Source organism: Ostrea edulis, chromosome 6 (genome assembly GCF_947568905.1).
Source record: "Ostrea edulis chromosome 6, xbOstEdul1.1, whole genome shotgun sequence".
NCBI classification, from domain to species: domain Eukaryota; kingdom Metazoa; phylum Mollusca; class Bivalvia; order Ostreida; family Ostreidae; genus Ostrea; species Ostrea edulis.
In genome coordinates, this window is record NC_079169.1 from 23,939,598 (window position 1) to 23,956,302 (window position 16,705).

The 16,705-nt window shown below is 34.2% G+C and overlaps 1 protein-coding gene and 2 long non-coding RNA genes across 4 annotated transcripts in view; 2 read left to right on the forward strand and 1 right to left on the reverse strand.

Moving 5' to 3' along the window:
• The window catches only part of LOC125683307 (uncharacterized), a 49,784-nt gene that overhangs the window by 12,236 nt on the left and 20,843 nt on the right, over window positions 1–16,705 (forward strand). The gene's annotated exons all lie outside the window — the stretch shown is intronic.
• On the reverse strand, window positions 7,994–9,453 carry LOC130047364 (uncharacterized). The gene is made up of 2 exons (XR_008796259.1): window positions 9,315–9,453; window positions 7,994–8,846 (listed from the first exon to the last, which is right to left on the reverse strand). It is a non-coding gene; the product is annotated as an uncharacterized LOC130047364 (long non-coding RNA).
• Window positions 10,010–12,101, forward strand: LOC130047365 (uncharacterized). Its single transcript, XR_008796260.1, has 2 exons — window positions 10,010–10,128; window positions 10,236–12,101. It is a non-coding gene; the product is annotated as an uncharacterized LOC130047365 (long non-coding RNA).

The following is a 16,705-nucleotide window of genomic DNA, read 5'->3' on the forward strand; positions in this document are numbered from 1 at the left end:
GCGACCAGAAAATCAATTTTGCGACTAGAGATTATAATTAAGTCGCATTTTCGCGAGTGAAGAAAATTTGGGCAACCAGTAAAATTTTAGAATCGGGATCGGAAGTCTGAATAAATATTTTTAGTCTCGGTCAAAACAATCAAGATGGCGGGAAAACGAGGTTTAGAGCACTTTGGATTTATCAATAGTAAAAAACAGAAGCCTCAGCCTTGTACATGTAACAAAGAAATTCAAGAATCACACGGGGAAAGTTCTGCATCAAAAGATGGCGTAGCAATGTCTAAAGAGAAATGCAAAAGTAAAGGAAGAACCCCAGTCCTGAAATGGCGGAGGAAATTTTCGTGATGGCAAAATGTTTTGCAGAATTTGTGAGGCCAATAAGTCAGCATTTCGCCACGACCGAGTGTACATCTTTCAAACGTTGAAATGTGACTATTCACGGTAACAGTAAGAGACATGTCGTTGTCCGTGACTGCATTATTAGCAGTTAAGTCGAGCGGGGCAACTGTTCCTGTTAATTTTCAAAGACAATCAAACTCGGGATGTAGTGTTCTTATTGATGCTGGTACTAATTGTTCAGCAAAAGATCCAACAAAACTAGGAGCTCTTATTCGCATAACATGATAAGCAGTGAAGGCCCACTTATTGATAACTTATAAGCAAATCCTTGTGTAGAACGCTGGGTTTCTTCTCCAGAAGCGTACTGTAAAATATACAGGATGGCCCAATGCAATACAACTTTTGCCAGAGTAAATACTTGACTTGTTAGCATCCAGCATGTTTCAGAGTACATTTCTATTCAGTTTTAAAATATAAACAAACAAAATGTATACATGGTGTTGATTTTTTACTTGCAAGATATTCATTTTTTTTTTAAAAAACCTTGTAAGTCTTATATTTACAAAAGCTTTTACTATGGCGAGTAGAAATTTTGAACATGGCGACTAGAAATTTGAAAATGGCGACCAGTAATATTTTTAGGTTGCCATTTTGCGACCTGATAGCAGATGCGACTTGGAGCACTGTATCATGGTTTTTTTTATTAATCAATAAAAGCCCTGTGGCAATATGTGATGTTTTTTATATATATATATATATCGGCATTTTTACAAGACAAAAATCCGTACCTGTATCCGGAAACAATCGTGTCCGCTCACGTTACCGATACGGAACTAACATTTTTTCCACTCGTCAAAACTCGTTTTGATAATTTACTTTACAATTCTGCCTCCTTCAACACTAAGGCCATAACAAATCATAACAGTCCTCCAGATAACTACCACCAAATAAATCCCTACCCAAATTATTTACTCTAAATATTGCAACCCGGCCAATTGAGTCTTTGACCCATTTTATTTAATATGTTATGTACCTGTAACTTCACAGGAGATTTTGATTTTAATGTTTCTTTGTGTACTTTAAAATAAGGTATGAGAAAAAATTTAATTTATTACAACCTACCCTAATTTTTACATGGATGTTAGCAGAAACGCATCAATTTATATTTTTAAGCAATGCAGAAAGACTGTACACATAAAGTTAGATAGCTACCTACCATTATTCGATCATTTTCTGCTGATAGTCGGATCTCAGAATGGAGCTTATAGTTCTGGCCGTCGTTGTAAACCATGCCTGTTGTCTCCGTTCACACTAAGTCATAGCCGTAGTTGTATGATTAAGAAAGCCCTCAACTATATGAATGTTTATGTTCATATATCAAACAATCTGGGAGCTCTCATAATGTTTTTGGATGGGAAAAAAACTCATCATATCATCACATGGCTTGTAGTATGTGGAATAATCTTAAGGATTGCCAGTTAGGGAAAAACTGACACAATAGCCAATCAAAATAAGTTTACTGCTACAGAATTTGCAAGAATTGCCTTTGTTAAGGTTCCTTCCATTCAGTATATATACATGTAGCTATATAACTTAATTGACTTGCTTCTAAAAAAAGTTAGCTGTAAGCTTATTAGCTCAAGTGAGCTTTTCTGATCACCTGTTGTCTGGTCACCTAGCTGGTCTGTAAACTTTTCATACTTTCGACTTTTTCTCCAGAACCACTGGGCCAATTTCAACTAGACTTGGTATAAATCATCATTGGGTGAAGGGGATTCAAGTTTGTTCAAATGAAGGAGAGATAATCACAAAAATGCAAAAATAGAGTAGGGTCAATAAGAATCTTCTCAAGAACCAGTCGACTGGGCCAGAAAAGCTGCAATTTGCATGAAGTGGAGATTCAAGTTTGTTAAAATCATGACTCCCAGGGTCACGATATGGAACCAAATTTTTACATGCGAATATATAAGGAATTTTTTAAAAAGTCTTCTTCTCAAGAACCACTGGGCCATAAGAATGGAGATTGACCTGCAAGTTTCCTGGTATAAAGTAGGTTAAAGTTTGTTCATATCATGGATCCCGAGGGTAGGGTGGGGCTACAATAGGGGATCAAAGTTTTACATGCTGATATATATATATATATATATATATATATATATATATCTTAATACTACAGTAACTTGATCCAAAGAGTCAGATCATGTCGAGTTGACAGGAGTGGATCATCAGATCACACGAGACGCAAAGCATTCAAGTATGTTCAAATCATAGTTCCTGGGGGTAGGGTGGGACCACTATAGGGGATCAAAGTTTTACAGTCAAATGTATAGGGAAAATCTTCTCAAGAACCATTGGACCAGAGAAGTTTATATTTAAAGGAAGTGAACATGAAAATGTGTCAAAGGGTTTAAATTTGTCATTTTGATGTATATAATGAATTCTGAAAATCATTAAGATGTAGCTTTCTTTAGTAGGGAGATATTTCATAAGATTAATGAATCTTTTCAATCCTTGGGAGCTGCCATATTGAAAAAAATATTACCTCCCTGCTGGGTTATCTCTTAGCATCCACTAGAGGGCAGCACTGATGCTGATGACAGTTGGACACATTGTGTATTTTTGGCACATTGTAAGCATCAACGTTAAAATGTCATCAGCAGAAAGTGAATTAAATATGGGATATCGGTTTGAACCTGATGTTACAGAGGAAGAAATTGTTTCTCAGAATAATTCTTCTTTACCAGCAATTTATTTTAATGAGAGAGGAATTATGTACATTCAAGGGGTGTCTTTGAATATTTTGTGTCAGATTACATAGATATACCCAGTACACATAAAGTGCAGTTCTCTACACCCATATTTTGACATGGTGTACTTGAGTCCACAATAGGAATAAAGTTTTACATGCGAAGATGTAGGGAAATTCTTTAAATATGGGCCCAGATGACTCAGGTGAACAATGTGGCCCATGTTATTATTTGTAAACAAACGCTATATGTTGAATGTAAAACTTTTACCTGTGGAGGCATCCATTAAAATATTGAAATCTGTTATTGTGACTGATTAGTCAATAAATGTTGTATCATTTCATAATAATCCTGAAAATAGAGGGTTTACATACTCCAGGGTTCAGTAAGTGTGGCTAGAAATAATTCGTTCTGGTACAAGGTGGAAGTCCAACTCTTGAACAGAACATAGTTCGTGTACACTTTGGTGGTGAGACCCTTGATTGGAGCTCATTAGTTTCGTGTACACTTTGGTGGTGAGACCCTTGATTGGAGCTCATTAGTTTTGGTACGATTTGACTTTCGTATAAACACATTTTCCACTATCCACTACTTTGATCTCTGCATATTCTCATCCTTTGATGAAAGCATCGCTAGTTTAAATTTTTAAAACCAATCCCATTCATTGAGGCAGAGGTTGATGCTTCAAATTTCAGAGATTGGCAAATATTAATCTGAAATTATACAGTGAAGAAATGTTCAAATATGAAAAAGAACTTAAATTGAATTATACTAAATGTGTTATGATTTTAAAATAATTTGAAATATCCCATGAAAATCACTAATTTTTAAAAACATTAGACAGGGCCAATAACTCTTCTCACTGTATTGGAATTTGTCGTAATACATTAATATCATTGCTACAGTAACTTGATCCGAAGAGTCGGATCACATTGAGTCCACCACCACAGATCATCAGATCAAACTCAAAGCATCTCATGTGATCTGTCAACGACACATGATCCAACTCTTTGGATCAAGTTACTGTAGTAATGATAAATTCATTATATACAGAGTACCTCCTTATGTATTTGTAAATCCACATTTATAAGATATCAAATGTAATCCAAATTATCAAATTAACACAGACATACAGTGAAATAAAATTTTGTGTACACAGTTTTGTTTGTGATGCGGTTGATATTTTCCACAAAAAAATGTTGCATTGTGACGTCATCAGTTTCAGAGGATACTGAATTTACAGAAAACCACAGTGTGGTGATACAGAAAATCAGATCCAAGTCTGTGAAATTGACAGTATCAAAATACAAAGCATTGATGGGTATATAATAAATGTATGTATACATGATAGTAAAATCAATACTGCTGAATGATCTGGTGCTCAAGCAAATGCAAGGAACAGGAAATTGATAGGATCAGAGACTCAGAGTCAACTAACATGGAATATGCAAGGCAATGACTGCTTTTCAATGGACAGTCCCTGATAAGGAAGTTACTTGACTGAAGCAGTCATACATAAGCATTTTGAATTGAAATTTGCGATATAGATATATCATGAGAATACACGATTAAAGTCACAATTAAGGTTAATCGATCCTCGTGTGATGTCATAGGTTTTACAAAAATCTTTATCAAATTAAACTTTGCACATGATAGAAATATATCTTCAGAGAAATTTTATTCACTGCATAAAATAAGAAATTTGGTAAACTATTGATATTGAAAAAGTGTATATTTTCTATAGATAATCAATTCTTTATAATTAAAAAAATGTTGTCAAGGGCAATAACTCCTATGCTGGTATTTCTTCTACAGCATGTCTATTATGCATGATTTCCCTATTATCCACAAATAATTTATACATATTTATGAATTAACAGTTTTTTTTAAACTGTTGACATTTAAAATTTGTCATTTCAACAAGTTTTTATCTATTTTAATTATTCTGTACAACGAAAATGTGTGATTTTCTTGTGTTAATATATACTTCCGGTTTTTTTTATGTCTGACATCTTTAAAAATGTGGCAACATACACATTTTCTTTGGTTATTGTTTAAAAACTATATTGAATGGAAATTAATACAGTTTTTGCACTTTTAACCATTATTATTGATAAGTCACATGAGGATCGATCCACCTTAAGTTTCTGGTCAGCTAATTTTTGGCAGAGTTATGCCCCTTGGACCTAGATTATTTTCAACAATTCATGGTTTCTGCTCATTATCTCAGTCCTATACAGTGTATGAACATTTTGAATTGCAATTTGGGATGTGGATATTATGAATGAGAATACACGGATGAAGCACTTATAACTTTTGGCAGAGTTATGGCCCTTGGGATTAAGAAATTTTAAAAATTTATTTTCCATGGACATTTTGAATTTAAGTAATTAAAGCAAACCTGTTTAATTAATTAGTGGTATACAAGTACATAATTATTATTAACTTATACAATGTACATACTGCATCTTTTCACCTTTTAGATCTTCTTTAATTTTTATTTAGCACACCAGGGTTTGACACTAAGGCACGTCTGACCGACTGAGTCTACTAAATGATAGGTCCGGTGGGTAAAATGTCGATTTACTAGTCCGACTCCAGGTCGTGTTGAAGTAACTGTAAAGAGTTTGCAAACAATTTTGAACTGCATAATGACATAATCTCTATTTTTAGTTCTAATAAGTCGCGGTCGGAAGTGATGTTCTACAACATCTACACAATGTTAATGTGTGTAAAGTTATGTTTTGGATAAATAGATTTATTGAATTCATTTTCATTTTTAAAAAAAACCCCAGTTCATTTGAATTGATTTGAATATAAGAAAGTGGTTATCAAATTAATAAATTACGTCGTAAACAGCAATTTTTTGATGTTTACATATGTGCGGGAATGTCTATATTTAAATACGACTTCTCGTCCTCAAGGAAAGCAAAAGATGTCCCAAGAAAGAGAAAAAAGGAAAAGGTTGGGAAGAAACAAAGCAGGGCTTATGAAATAGAAATTAAAAAAAAAGATTGAGGTCATTTTATTCTAAATGGACGAAAGAATTTCCATGCCGGTAAGAATTTAAAGAAACTGAAAATGTGTTTGAAAATAAAAGCATCAAATTGAATGACGAGACTAAAGATTTTTTTGAGACAATTAAATACATTTTAGTTCAAACTTAACGTTTCTCATTTAGATTAAGTATTTAAATTTGGAAAATCTATCAGATTTTTTCTGGAAAGTTGGTCAGGGCTTGTGGATGTAAGATCAGGTCTAGCAAAAATCATTTGAAGTAGCCCGATTGGTCTAGTGCTCAAAAAAGGTAGTGTCAAACCCTGCACACTCTTTTAAATTTTGTGTTTTTAATATCTACATTTTACATTCTGGTGAACACAACAGCTTTCATGGTAAATATATATACATGTAATATTCACTGCAGATCTGAAGTAATTTCATCCACTGAAAATTAATAGTCAAAATCAAAATGCAATGACAATACTTAATAGGATGTATACTGTAGGTAAAACAAAGATTTTTTATTCATCATGAAAATAGGGAAAGATTGAATGATATGAACTGTCTGTATATTGCCACTGTATTTTGAATGGGGTTCAAGCACTGTCATGATGTAATGGTAGATTTATGTCAGGCTGTGTATATATGAGGAAGTAAAAAGTGTAGATAGTATAGGTGATGGTTTGTGATTGGGTGTCTATCTCATGCACGTCCAGTAAATGATCATATTAATGTCTGGTGTACTATTAATTCCTCTTTGTCCACTGAAGACGTGAGATAAACAGTGTTATCCCAGTTACAATAGCTGTTTTCACTGGTCTGTCTGACCATTGGATGTGTGGATCCAAACACTAGCACAATTTCCGATGGTCATTTTATTAGAAATGTCATAAATCATTAGATCATAGCAGAGAGGTTTCAAATTGGATGTTTGTTGCAGATTTATGTAAGTATTTGTACATAATTTTAAAAAGGTACTGTAGGAATTTCTTGATCAAAATCTATTTTGGAAACGTGAGGTTTACAATATCATTGTAGCATGCTATACAATATCTTATAATTAAATTTCTGAATTACAATGAAAAGCAATGTCTAATATCTTGTTACCTCATCTGAGCCGATCGAAGCTTTTCTGATCACATTTTGTCTGCCATCTGTCTGTGCGACCATAAACTTTTAATATTTTCTATCTTAAAACTCTCATAACCGCTGGGCCAATTTGAATCAAACTTCATCTTTGGGTAAAGGGGATTCAAGTTTGTTTTTGTTTTTGTTTCAAATGAATACCCCTTTGAAAGGGGAGAAAATCAAGGAAATGCAAAAATAAGATGGGTTTATTTAAAAATCTTCTCAAAAACCACTGGTCCAGAAATGTTTAGATTTACATGAAAGCTTGCTGATATAGTACAGATTCAAATTTGTTCAAATCATGGCCCTTGGGGGTAGAATGAGGCCAGAATAGGGATCAAACCCCTCTGAAAATAAATCCCACTTTTTTGCTTAATTGAAGGATATCCCTGGAAGTCCTGGGACTTCCTTGTGAAGTCCCACTTCTCCCATGTCCTAATGCAGTGGGATAATACAGGACTTCATGTTTCTGCATTTGTCCTGGAATATCCCACTTACATCAAGAGTGACTTTGCAAGAATTTCTAGGACATATTTATTACCTAAATGTCTTACAAAGTCCCACTCTCATAGCAGCAGGTTTTTCTAGGACATTCTTGTGTTTTTCAGGACTTTATTATAAAATGAAGACGAAAACATCGTCCCAGAAATTCCCTAAAAATCTCATACTTGATACATTCAAGATAATGCAAGACTTTACATTGCTTTCCAGGACTTCGTATTAAAAGTATGCAAAGAGAGAAGTCTTGCAATTACCCTCAAAATCTTACAACCAGTGAAGTCAGATTATAAAGGACTTTAATGAGGGTTACAGGACTTTTAGATATTAATTGTTACAAAATTAAATCCTTGTCATATCAAAGAAAAGATTTTACATTTTCTGGATTACCTTGACATGTCATTGCTACATAGTTCAGGCTAAAAAAAACCTATAAGAACAGTGAATGATTCGTGGATAAGAACATTTATGTATACAACAACAATCATGTTATAATAAGTTGTAATAGAAAAGACTATATTTCATCAAAAGTAGACTTGAAAAATGTTGGCTATGAGAACACTTCTTATAAATTTATAATGACAACAATCTGAACTTGAATAAAAATCACTTTACTGTCAAATGTGCTATTGAAATCCTCAATGTCACTTGAAAGACTACCATAATTTGAGTTTTGAGATGCTTCATCACAGGAGTTCAATCGGGTTTGCCATGTTTTTTTTTAGGTTAGAATATTGTCCAGTGTATTATTCAGATCATTTTGATAACAGATTTCCAGTCCCTGGGCTACCTTCTTCAAAATAAAGAAGATCCCTTTTTGTGAAAGAATGTTCAAAAATTCATCAGATTCTGTGGTAGGCTTTTCCATTTCCAGAGATGACACAGCGGCATTAATGTTCGAAACCGAACTTAAAAAAATGTCTGTATCAAAAGGATTGCAATTCAGGCTCAAGTGATGATAAGTTAAAAGGATTTTCCAATGTCACGGTCGTATCACTTGAAGTACCAATGGCATATCAACTTTTGGATGTCACCACTGAAGATTGCAGTTGATGTTTTAATATTTAGTACATTTAGGAATTCGCATGTTTACATCTTTCTTGCACAGCATGTACCTTTTGGGTTCTCAATCTCCTGCAATAATAATTAATTACAAATTATTAATGAAGAAACTTAATTTTCAAAACACTGATTAAAAATTTTATATTTAGAAAAGTTTCTTTGACACATCAATGTTTTGAGGTGCAAATAGCAATAAATTATCACTGATGGATACAATCAGCTTGCCATGCTAAATTTTGTAACCGTATTGTCCGTAGTTATTTTACGAAGCAGTAATAATTACAGAACAAGGTCAACTGATCGAAACAGAATCATAATGATGGATATCCATGATACAATGTTCTGGTGATTATACCCTTTCCATCTAGATCGAACCAGTCAATGGTTTACGTTAAAAAAAGAGTAGTTTGTTTTGATATGTTAAGCTGTAAATAGAATGATTGTATCGAGGAATTTCGAGTGGTCCAGCTATCAAGCGTGTATTTTTCCAATGCATGTAATCATTTACAAACGTAAACAAAATAAGCATATGGTACTTACAGAGTGTCATCCGTTACCCCGTAGTCCTTTTTCATTCCGATGTTATTGATTTCCATTCACAAATCTTTAAATCATAAATGACTTCTTTGAAAGTTGTAACTTCCGGTGATGTCGTTTCGGTCAACTTGTACAATGTACGAAGCTTGTCGTGTTTTTTTCTTCTCCCCGTTCTAATTCGATATAAGATATATCATGTATAAAATATATCATATGTATATATATGAAGTCTTATACACTGGGTTTCCACTGGTCGATTGTATAACTTTTTACTGATCGTCTTTTGGTTACGTGTTGACCTGGGGACGAGTCAGTCAGTGTACGACCTGACCTTCACGCAAGTGATCAAAGCGCTTTTTTTTCAATGTTCCTTTCTGGGCGCGAAGTCAGGGAAATATTCGCAAGGATGGAGAACATTCAACAGAATCAGTATGCAATCAAGCATGGAATGGATTCCAGATAGGAATATAGGATTCACCTTACACTCAGAAACTGGGGGATAGGCCTAGTTGTTCAAAATACACGGCGTTGCTGGTTAGTATTTTTACTTTTGGTTTGTAATAATTCGTCTTTTTTGGTAGTCTAGTGGAATTGTCACACCTTAACAAATTATCATCCTGTTTCCAATATTTTTATCTAGTACATGTTCTCTTTCATTGTAGCATGGACTTGAAGAGATAGTTATGAATTTAGAATATCATCAAGTGACCTTTAATAAGGCACTGTTTTCAGTGGATGAACCGACATCATGCAGTGTGACAGGAAAACGCCCGTGAGACCAAAGATGGCTTAGATAAAAGGGAAGACGATGCAGAAGGTGCATATATACAAGTTCAAGACATAGATATTTTAAATTTTGCATGATGTTCATTTACAAAACCTGTTATGCAACCTCTCAAATAATTCATTGTGCTATCTTTTAAGCCTCTGTACCAGAGAAAAATCCAGAGATGGCCCTCAAAGAAGTTAGAAACAAGATGAGAGACCGTCTCAAGTTGTTTAGGTCTGGAGCCACCTTCCCCCACCCACGAGTCGAAGAAATAGATCTTTGAACCAGGTTACCCGTGACATCAAGATAAACAAAATTCAACTTCAGGGACAATTTGATAATACCTGTTTAAAATTTTTTTTTTTAGCTCAACTGGGCCGAAGGTTCAAGTGAGCTTTTCTGATCAAAATTTGTTCGTTGTCTGTCGTCGGCGAAAACTTTTCACATTTTCATCTTCTCCAGAACCACTGGGTCAATTTCAACCAAACTAAGTAACACAAAGCACCCTTGGGTGAAAGGCTTTCAAGTTTGTTCAAATGAAGGGCCATACCCCTTCAAAGGGGAGATAATCGCAAAAATACGGTGGTGTCATTCAAAAATCTTCTCAAGAACCACTGGGACAGAGAAGCTGAAATTTACATGAAAGCCTCCTGACATAGTACAGATTCAAGTTTGTTAAAACCAATGACCTGGGGGGGGGGGGGGGGGTTGGATTGGGTCTCAATAGGGGATCAAAGTTTTACTTACAAATATACAGGGAAAATCTTTATGAAAATTGTCTTCTCAAGAAACACTTGGCCAGAAAAGCTGAGATTTACATGAAAGCTTCCCGACATAGTGTAGACTCAAGTTTGTAAAATTCACAGGGTTGTCACTAACGCAAGAATAGGATCACAGAAATTTCATTGGGGTTTGTCTGATATGGCGAGTCCCGCAGACGTGTCTCGGACTCTGAGTAAAAATCATAATTTTACTTAGAAGCCCTGATTTGTGTATTAATTAAAACTCATAGGAAAAAATCTAGGTAAAACGTTACGCTCTAATGTGAACCGAGATGATACCACCGAGTTCACAGTGTCCCAATCCGACTTGTTTGTTTAGTGCAGTCAATTAGGTGCAAATTAGAATATAATATTGAAATTTAGATACAAAGTAAAAAACATTTTGTCACTCACAGGCAGTTATTTATATATGTTTCTTTTCTTTTTTTTACAAATCAGGATCTATATTTAATTATAAATGTTTGTCTTCCGGCAGCCATTTTTATTGGAATTGAAAGTAGCGTAGTTTGTAAACTTTGGTAGATTTTACATCATTTTACAAACAAAATTAGTACGCATCTATTTTATCACAATAATTATTTAATTAAAATTTTGTTTAATACTGAATAGGGTTGTAACGATGATAGAGGATTCGGGGAAGTAATTCTGTTTGCAATGGGCAATTAGTTGTATGAGACCGAGTCGTGAATGATTACTTTTAATTTCATGTGTACAAAGTGATCACTGCACTGTTATGCATGGGCTTGGCGAAAATTAACTGATTTTTGCCATTTGTTGAAGATGAAAGTGAACAGAGGTACGACATTAGCTTGTGTTCACTCGGTATAAATAAAGGTGTAGGAAAAATCTAAATGACTCTTTAATTCAACTTTCATGGGACTCGTCAAATTTTCATGGGACTCAAGCTGCTTACAAACCATGATACCGGGACTCGTCTTCAATATTTTCTAGTGACAACCCTGAATCGTGGCCCCCAAGGGTAGGTTTTGGCCACATTATAGGGACAAAAGTTTTACATACAAGTATATGGGAAATCTTTAAATATGGACCAAGATGACTAAGGTGAGCGATGTGGCCCATGGACCTCTTGTTTAATTATTTGTTTACGTAAGAAATAGTGCTTTTTAGCTCACCCCAGCCATAATTTAAATGAACTTTTCAAAGTACTTGCTTTGGAAGTTCATATAAGTATTGCTGAAATTTATGTATATGTATGTTAAATAAATTTTATTATCAGATTATCATTTTGATTCATAATTTCATTCTTAATTGCCACTTTTACAGAAAAGATATCACATATCCTGGATCTCGAGTTTTATTCCACAGTAGGGTAAGACCAAAACAGATTAGTAGGATAAATTGGGACTTTCCAGGAGTCCTGCATCAACTCAAAAAGCAGGATTTTTAGGGAGATCCAATAAAATCCTGCAAAATCCCAGTCCTGTCTACTGGGACTTTCCAAGACATGTCCAGAATAATCCCACTTTCTCCCCTTTCAGATTGCAGGATTAAGTGAGACTTTGCAGGACTATAAAAGGCAAATTTAAGTGTTCAAATTATCCTTAAAAGTCCTGAAATGTCCCACTGCCAATACCGTCCCTCTAATTCCTTGTCAATCTCAGTTTCAAAAAAGCAGGACTTTTCAGGACAATCCTGATAAATCCTGGGATTTTGTCTTGGGACTTCCTGGGATATCCTGCTGTATTTTCAATGGGTAATTATCCTTAAAAGTCCTGAAATGTCCCACTGCCAATACCGTCCCTCTAATTCCTTGTCAATCTCAGTTTCAAAAAAGCAGGACTTTTCAGGACAATCCTGATAAATCCTGGGATTTTGTCTCGGGACTTCCTGGGATATCCTGCTGTATTTTCAGAGGGGAAGTTTTACATGCTGATATATAGGGAGAAATCATTAAAAATCTTTTCAAGAACCACTTGGCCTGAAAAGTTGAAAATTACATAAAAGCTTCTAGACATATATAAATTTAAAATAACATCTTCTTTTATGTTGTTATACACCCCCCCCTCCCCCCACAACAAAGTTGGGGGTGGGTGGGTGGGGGTATACTAGCTGGAATTGGGTTGTCCATTCATCTGTCTGTCTGTAGATGCAATACTTTCCGGGCTCTGAAGTGTTATCCTTTCCACCTACTGTCACCATATCATACATATGGACTACCCATGGGACAAAGATGTTCCCTATTGATTTGGGGTCAAAAGGTCAAAGATCAATGCACTGGACATCGTAGTAGCAATATATGGTTTCCAGGCTTTAAAGTGTTATATCCGTTCCACCTACAGTCACCATATCATACATATGGACTACCCATGGGATGAAGATGTTCCTATCGATTTTGGGGTCAAAAGTCTAGCACACTCCTAGAGAAGAGACAACCCAAGGTTTTTTCATGCCCTTTATATTCTACACCCAGGAAAAAGGTAATTTATACCTATTAACACACCCTTTGGGAGATTGGGGTAAGTTGGGGGTATTCTTAGTGAGCATTGCTCACAGTTTGTTGATACTAAATTGAATCTACATGATATAATATTTAAAAGGAACAAGTAACCTTTTACAAAAATGTAAATTCCATGATCCTAGGGGGTTGAGGTTTGGTAGAAAGATTGGGACCAAAATGGTTTTAGTGAATAAAAAATGTGTACATAAACAATTGGACAATTCATTTTTAATTTCTTGATAACTATATATTTCCAATTCTTTTCAAATTTGGTATTCAACTATTGAGCATCTTTGTGACAAGGGGACCATTAATGGTAAATTACAACACTTCTGCACCCTCAGGATTAGACAAAAACTGTCTTAAAATTGACCAGTTTTCAAAAATCTTCTACAACTTCATATCAGTAAGAAAAACTGAATTCATAGTCATATATGTAGAGCAGGAAGGCCTCTGCCAAAATTGTAAATTTCATGATCCCAAGGATAGAGGTTCTGACTCCAGGCAGGACCAAATTTGGCATTGTGCATGTTCATGCAGAGTAAAACATTTAAATAACATCTTGCTTTAATGCTTTTGATTCAATTGAAACTATATGGATATTTGTATAAGGATCAGTACATATTAAAGGGACTGGTTCACGATTTTTGAACAAAATATTTTTTATTTTTGATATTAAACATCAGTATAACTCATTTTTTAATATTGACAACCAAAATGTTGACCTTACATGAATGAAAGAATAAAAGCTATATTCTAGACTTAAATCTGTGTTATGTAAACAATTAAGACTCGAGTCTTTTTATGTATACAAACAAACTGGTGAAATATTGAATTTGTAATATATATGTAGCATCTTAATTCTGCAAAGTCACAAAATTTAACTTTTAGATGACACATTTTACCCCAAAAAATGATTGAAATGTGAAAGATATAATAAACTTAGATCGATATCCATTTCTTTTGAAAATGTTGTAAACAATAACATACCGCAATAATCTCTGTTTACAAACAAATGATGAACTCTCTAAAATGAGCTTCTGTGGTAATTAATGTATAACCTTAAATTTTATGTGAAACCCTTTAAACATGTTAGACAGTAGATTTGAATCATTAAAAGTGAAAAATAAAATTTTGAGGAAAATCTTGAATCAGTCCCTTTAAATCCCTTTACCAAAATTGTAAATTTCATGATACCACGGGTAGGGGTTTTAGAGGTGGGGCCAGTATGTTCATAGTGATTATTGTCTATCATTTCAAAGACTTCTTTGATTTTGCTGATTAAATGCATACATGTTCAGGGAAGCAGAGGGGTTTGTACCACAATTGTGAATTTTATGTATTTATAACACATATTATGTAAAGTCTTTCTTCAATATGGTGGTATTTAAGTTTTAAGAACACTTCTTGTTTTATATGACTGCTGAATATTAGAATTTAGCTTAAATATATGCAGAACAGGAAAATTGTTATAGATTTTGCTGCCCTAGTGGGACTAGTGATTTTCTTAACAAATAAGTGGTCAATAAGGCCAGTGTTGGCCTCGTGTGAAAGTGTTTGACAGTGCATGTACATTAAATAACAGCATTAAATGTGGTCTCTGAGTCAAATAAATCACAGAAAAAAAGCTTGAAAATTTACCATCACTAATGTAAACTACCTCATTAACCCACAAGTAAGAAGAAATTTAATGAACCTATACATTTTGTTTATAATTATTTATAATATAATTTGCCCTAGCTCATTCAAATGACTAAAATCTTCCAAAAACTCAATCAGATTAAAATCAGATCTTATGATCCGCTCATGTAGATCGCTATACTAGTATACATAATACATATAACCTTATATTAGTGTAGCGATCTATGTGAGCGGATCATGTAGATGGCTATGCTAATGTTGTGATGTAGATCGCTATACTAGTGTAGTGATGTAGATGGCTATACTAATGTAGTGATGTAGATGGCTATACTAATGTAGTGATGTAGATGGCTATACTAGTGTAGTGATGTAGATGGCTATACTAGTGTAGTGATGTAGATCGCTATACTAATGTAGTGATGTAGATGGCTATACTAATGTAGTGATGTAGATGGCTATACTAGTGTAGTGATGTAGATCGCTATACTAATGTAGTGATGTAGATGGCTATACTAGTGTAGTGATGTAGATGGCTATACTAATGTAGTGATGTAGATGGCTTTAATTATCCTTAAAAGTCCTGAAATGTCCCACTGCCAATACCGTCCCTCTAATTCCTTGTCAATCTCAGTTTCAAAAAAGCAGGACTTTTCAGGACAATCCTGATAAATCCTGGGATTTTGTCTCGGGACTTCCTGGGATATCCTGCTGTATTTTCAGAGGGGTATACTGATGTAGTGATGTAGATGGCTATACTGATGTAGTGATGTAGATGGCTATACTAATGTAGTGATGTAGATGGCTATACTAATGTAGTGATGTAGATGGCTATACTAGTGTAGTGATGTAGATGTCTATACTAATGTAGTGATGTAGATCGCTATACTGATGTAGTGATGTAGATGTCTATACTAATGTTGTGATGTAGATCGCTATACTAGTGTAGTGATGTAGATCACTATACTAATGTAGTGATGTAGATCGCTATATTAATGTAGTGATGTAGATCGCTATACTGATGTAGTGATGTAGATCGCTATACTAGTGTAGTGATGTAGATGGCTATACTAATGTAGTGATGTAAATGGCTATACTAATGTAGCGATCTATGTGAGCGGATCATAGGATATGATTTTAATCAGATTGCCAGAAACTTGTCATGCATTTTTATCACGATTTTTTTGGTGTGTTTTTTTTTTTTTTTTTTTTTTACAAGAACTGAAGATAATGTAGTTCTGTTTAGTTTCTTGGTTTCAAGTCTTGGCTATTTGTAAGAGAGGGCCCATTTGCAAGTATCAGTAGTAGAATTAACTTTTTCAAAAGAATTAAAGATTGTGCTTATGAGATCATGCAGTAGAGCAATTATTAAAGATGTTATCAAAGATAGCCTTTTAGCATCCAAATATATACTTAATGATTGTCTGGTTATTCATGACATTCAGGATTACATCCTGTTTGCAATACCCAAAAAGCGCAGTAAAATGTATCCTTAGAGGTATTTGAATTAAGTATCAACACAATTTTGTGTTACGATTCCGTGAGCATGATTATAATATTTTGCCAAAGAAATTTCAGAAGGAATGCAATTTGAATAAACTGAGAGACAAACAAATAGGTTTTGTATTTCAAAATGGATTTAAAAATGTACGTTTACATATATATCAATTGAAGGGATTAATTTTATTGTAAAAGTTTCTTCAAATGGTTGTAAAAGTAAATAACTGCAATAGCAATATAAGAATTT